We start from the raw sequence: 6000 nt of genomic DNA on the forward strand, positions 1-6000 counted from the left end.
GGCCTCCAGAACTGCGGAAGGCAACGGAATACCACCGCAGATTATCTTCCCTGCATAATGCAGTCTCCATTTTATGCAAAAAAAAATGGCTTCCTCTCATGTTCAATCAGTGTCCGGAGGTAAAATAGTCCCCCATTCGGATCTCCGGGGGAGACAACTTGAAAGGAGGCAAAAAATCAAAACGAGAATTGGTACCTGGAATGTCAGAACTCTGCTACAAGCAGGAAAATTAGAAAACCTTAAAAGAGAGATGGAAAAGAATCATATGGACCTCGTAGGAGTTGCTGAGGTAAGATGGAATGGACATGGAGAGTTGCAGTCAGATGAATATGTATTCTACTACTCAGGAGGAGAAGTAAAAGGAATTAATGGAGTATGAATGATTATGACAAAGGAATTGGCTAAATGTGTTGAATATGTAGACTATGCAAATGACCGGGTTATTGGTGTAAGGCTGAAAGGAGCACAAAAAGATTTGCTGATTGTCCAGGTGTATATGCCAACTTCAGAACATGATGACCAAATTGTAGAGGAAACGTACAATGTAATAGAGAGAATAATGGACGAAAATAAAAAATGCTGCAAAATAGTAAAGGGAGACTGGAACGCCATTGTGGGAGAAGGGAAAGAGGGAAACATAGTAGGCAGTCATGGTCTTGATTAGATTAGATTAGATTTACTTTCATTCCAATTGATCCGTAGTGAGGAGGTCCTCCAGGATGTGGAACATGTCAGAAAAAACAACAATACATGACAAATATTTACAACTAAAACAAATAAGCTAATGTACCATTCCACAGGTCCCAAGTGGAATGATCGTCATTTTTTAATGAACACTAAGAGTCATTTTATAAATACTATTGCACTGAATTTAAAATAAAAAAGTTTTTTATTTATTTATAAGGTAAGAAACATGTAATACAACTACTGTAATACTTATTTACAATGAACACATTACTGCACTGAAATGGTGCAGAAGTTAGATTATACTTACACACTTACACACACCCAAGCACACACACACACACACACACACACACACACACACACACACACACACACACAAATTTTCAGTGAACACATTACTGCACTGAAATTGTGCAGAAGTTATGTTGTTCTTATATACAAATCAGTTGGTTTTCCTAAGAAATTCATCAATGGAGTAGAAGGAGTTGGCCACCAATAAATCCTTTAGGCTTCTCTTAAACTGAATTTCATTGGTTGTTAAGCTTTTTATGGCTGCTGGCAAGTTATTGAAAATGTGTGTTCCTGAATAATGCACACCTTTTTGTACAAGACTAAGTGACTTTAAATCCTTGTGAAGATTATTCTTATTTCTAGTATTGATTCCATGAATTGAGCTGTTGGTTTGAAAAAGTGATATATTTTTAATGACAAATTTCATTAAGGAATAAATATATTGGGAAGCTGTAGTTAGTATCCCTAGTTCCCTAAACAGGCTTCTGCAGGATGTTCTTGAGTTCACACCACATATAATTCTTACTGCACGTTTTTGTGCCTGGAAAACTTTAGCTTGGCTTGATGAATTACCCCAGAAAATAATCCCATATGACATTATGGAATGAAAGTAAGCATAGTATGCCAGCTTTTTCATTTTTATATCCCCTATGTCTGACAAAATTCGCATTGCAAACAGAGATTTGTTAAGACGCTTCAGCAGTTCTGTGGTGTGCTCCTCCCAGTTGAATTTATTATCAAGCTGTAATCCCAAGAATTTAACACCGTCCACTTCTTCTATCTTCTTGCCATCATATGTTAGACATATACTCTTGGGACACCCCTTACAAGTTCTGAACTGCATGTAGTGTGTTTTTTCAAAGTTTAGTGACAAATAATTGGCTAGGAACCAGTGATTAATGTCCACAAATATTTTATTGGCTGATCTTTCTAAGACTACACTTGATTTGCTATTTATTGCAATGTTTGTATCATCAGCAAACAAAACAAACTTGGCATCTGGTAATGTTACTGATGAAAGGTCATTGATATACACAAGAAAAAGTAAGGGCCCCAAAATGGAACCTTGTGGGACCCCACATGTAATTAGTTCCCAGTTGGATGATGCCTGATAGCTTGATACATGTCTCTTTCCTAATAACACCCTTTGTTTCCTGCCAGAGATATAAGATTTGAACCATTTTGCAGCATTTCCTGTTACACTATAATATTCTAGTTTACTTAAAAGGATATTGTGATTTACACAGTCAAATGCCTTTGACAGATCACAAAATATACCAGTTGCCTGCAATTTTTTGTCTAATGAATTAAGTACATTTTCACTGTAAGTGTAGATAGCCTTCTCAACATCAGAACCTTTTAGAAATCCAAACTGTGACTTTGACAGTATGTTATTTGAGATAAGATGGTTATAAAGACGACTGTACATTACTTTTTCGAAAATTTTTGAGAATGCTGGCAACAGTGAAATTGGACGGAAATTTGATGCTATTTCTTTATCTCCCTTCTTAAACAGTGGCTTAACTTCAGCATATTTCAGCCATTCGGGAAATATTCCACTGATAAACGACTGGTTACACAGATAGCTTAATATGTTACTTAGCTCAGAATCACATTCTTTAATTAATTGGAAAGAGAAATGACAGAGGTGAATGGTTAATCGACTTCTGCAGGGAAAGGCAGCTGATAGCGGCAAACACATGGTTCAAGAACCATAAGAGGAGGCTCTACACTTGGAAATCACCAGGGGATAAATATAGAAACCAAATCTATTTTATACTGGTAGAAGAAAGATACAGGAATGGAATCAAGAAGGTGCACACATTACCAGGTGCAGGTATTAATAGTGACCACAACTTACTTATGGCAGAAATAGAAATAAGAATGAAAAAACTGAAAAAGGCGACAATGGTGAGGAAGTGGGATCTAGAGAAGATAAGGTCCAACAAAGAACAAATTACAGAAATGCTGTCTCGGGACTTTCTAAACACATTTCGAGACAAAGAAGCACCTCATAATGCCAACGAGTACTGGAATATGCTGAAAGAAGGAATCATTAAAGCAGGACAGCAAAATATACGATATGTAAAAGGGAAAAGGTCAAAAAAACCATGGGTCACACAAAAAATGATTTCCAAGATGGAGGATGGAAGAAAATTGAAAAACAAGAACACTGAAGATGCAAGAAAGATATACCGAAGGTTAAATAACGAACTGCAAAGAGAAACAGAGCAGGCTGGGGAAAAATGGCTAAAAGAGGAATGTGATGAAATTGAAGAACTGGACAGGAAGGGAAGATACGACTTACTATACAACAGAGTAAAGACTATGACATGGGAACAAAACAGAGCAGGAAGTGCTGCTATGGAAATTTTGAGTAAAGACGAAGAGGTAGTGTACAAAGATCGTGACGATGTCCTACAGAGATGGGAAGAATATATAAAAGAGCTATATGACACAAATAGCAAACCAGAAACTCTGGATCTTGAATCACACAACAGTGTAAGTGATGAAGAGAAAGGACCGACCATCATAATGGAAGAAGTAAAGTCTGCCATTGCTGCAATGAAAAATTGCAAAGCAGTAGGTACAGATACAACACCGGGAGAAATACTAAAATGCTTGAACCACAATGGAATAAGAGAAATATTGAGGTTATGTAATAAAATATATGACAGTGGTGAATGGCCTGAGGACTTTCTGACAACAGTAATGATTCCATTACCGAAAAAACAAGGAACCAAGAAATGCAGCGAGCACAGGACAATCAGCCTCATTTCACATGCAGCCAAAGTGATGTTAAGAATAATTAATAAAAGACTTGAAAAAGTAATAGAGGAGAATCTCGGCGAGGAGCAGTTTGGCTTTAGACGGAATACGGGTACCAGAGATGCAATAGGGCTCCTACGAATATTGGGAGAAAGGTTTATTAAAAAAATATGTGCTTCATCGATTTAGAAAAGGCATTTGACAATGTGGTTTGGGACAAGCTGGCGACTATTATGAGGGAAAAGAGAGTGGACTGGAAAACCAGAAGACTTATAAACTCATTATACCTTAATCAAAAAGTTTCAGTTAAAGTGAGAGGAGAAAGTATAAACTGGATCAGACTAGGGAAAGGAGTAAGGCAAGGATGCCGTTTATCACCTACTCTTTTCAACCTGTACTTGGAAAATATGATTGACCAATGCTCATTAGATGACAAAGGAGTAGAAATTGGAGAAAGAAGAGTAAGGTGCTTGAGATTTGCTGATGATATGGTCCTTCTAGCCACAGGGGAGAACGAATTACAGGATTTGGTGGACACCATTGCAACTAACGGAAAAATATGGAATGAAAATTAACACAAATAAAACAAAAGTATTGGCAATAGGAGGAAATAAGGAAATAAAATTGTGCTGAATGGAGAAACACTAGAACAGGTGCAAAATTTTAAGTATTTTGGAAGCAGGATAGACACCGACTGTAAGTGCACCACAGAAATTAAAACAAGGATAGCAATGGCAAAAGAGGCGTTTTATAAGAAAAGGAGAATCTTCTGCAGCGGTCTGGACAGAGAACTCTGAAAGAGACTCATAAAATGTCTTGTAAGGAGTGTTCTTCTATATGGTGCTGAAACATAGACTATGAGGAAAAAAGACAGAGAAAGGCTGGAGGCTTTTGAGATCTGGACATGGCGGCAGATGGAAAGAATAAGTTGGATAGACAGAGTAAAAAATGAAGAAGTACTGAGAAGAATGGGAGAGAAAAGGCAGTTACTAGATGTAATAAAGAGAAGAAAAAGAAATTGGATTGGGCATATATTAAGAAAGAATGACGGACTGACAAAAACAGTTTTAGAAGGTTATGTAGAAGGGAAAATGAAGCGAGGAAGGAAGAGATTCCAGATACTAGATGACATGATGGACGGTACAACATACAGCAGCCTTAAGAAGGAAGCAATGGATCGCAGAAAATGGAGAGGCAAAGGACCTGCTAATATAGCAGATAACTGATGATGACTGATGATGATGATGACAGAGGCATATAGGCAGCCATTTTTCCCTCGTTCTATTTGGGAGTGGAACAGCGAGAGAAGATGCTAGTTGTGGTGTGAGGTACGCTCCGCCACGCACCGTATGGTGGATTGCGGAGTATGTAAGTAGATGTAGACGTAGGTGTTGGTACCTATGGAAACGAGGCTGCCGATATAGCGGCCAAGGCTGCAGTCTCTCATCTTCAGCCTGCTGTTTGCATGGTTCCCTTCGCCGATCTACGGAGTGTTTTATGTCGTCGTGTTGTTCTCTTATGGCACACACATTGGTCGACACTTCCCAATAGTAAATTGCGGGACGTGAAAGCTCTTCCCTGTGCTTGGACCTCTTCCTCCCGAACTCGTCGTCGGGAGGAGGTAATTTTAACTAGACTCCGGACAGGGCACTGTCTTTTTAGCCATCGACATCTTTTAAGTGGCGATCCTCCACTGCTTTGTCCCCACTGCTCTCAGCTGTGGACGGTGAGACACCATTTTCTTGAGTGCCCCTACTTCACTCCGTTATGCACCCGTCTACAGCTGTCGCCCGATATATCTGCCATTTTAGCAGATGATACTCGCTCAGCAGATCGCATTCTCGAGCTTATTACTATCAGTGAGATGACGTCAGTCATTTGAAGCTCTTTTTGGGAACAAACAACCCCCTTCTATAGTGGTTTTTGAAACTTTCCTTCTGTTTTTAGTTTCCCCACTGCCGGTCGTGGTGGTCGAGCGGTTCTAGGCGCTACAGTCTGGAACCACACGACCGCTACAGTCACAGGTTCGAATCCTGCCTCGCGCATGGATGTGTGTGATGTCCTTAGGTTAGTTAGGTTTAAGTAGTTCTACGTTCTAGGGGACTGATGACCTCAGAAGTTAAGTCCTATAGTACTCAGAGCCATTTGAACCATTTAGTTTCCCCACTTTTTTTTGAGATTCGCTCCCATTGCTGCTGGTTTCCACTTTGGTTTTTTACCTTTTCCTAAGTCACAGACCGGGCTCTAATGACC

Source organism: Schistocerca serialis, chromosome 4, assembly GCF_023864345.2.
Source record: "Schistocerca serialis cubense isolate TAMUIC-IGC-003099 chromosome 4, iqSchSeri2.2, whole genome shotgun sequence".
NCBI classification, from domain to species: Eukaryota; Metazoa; Arthropoda; class Insecta; order Orthoptera; family Acrididae; genus Schistocerca; species Schistocerca serialis.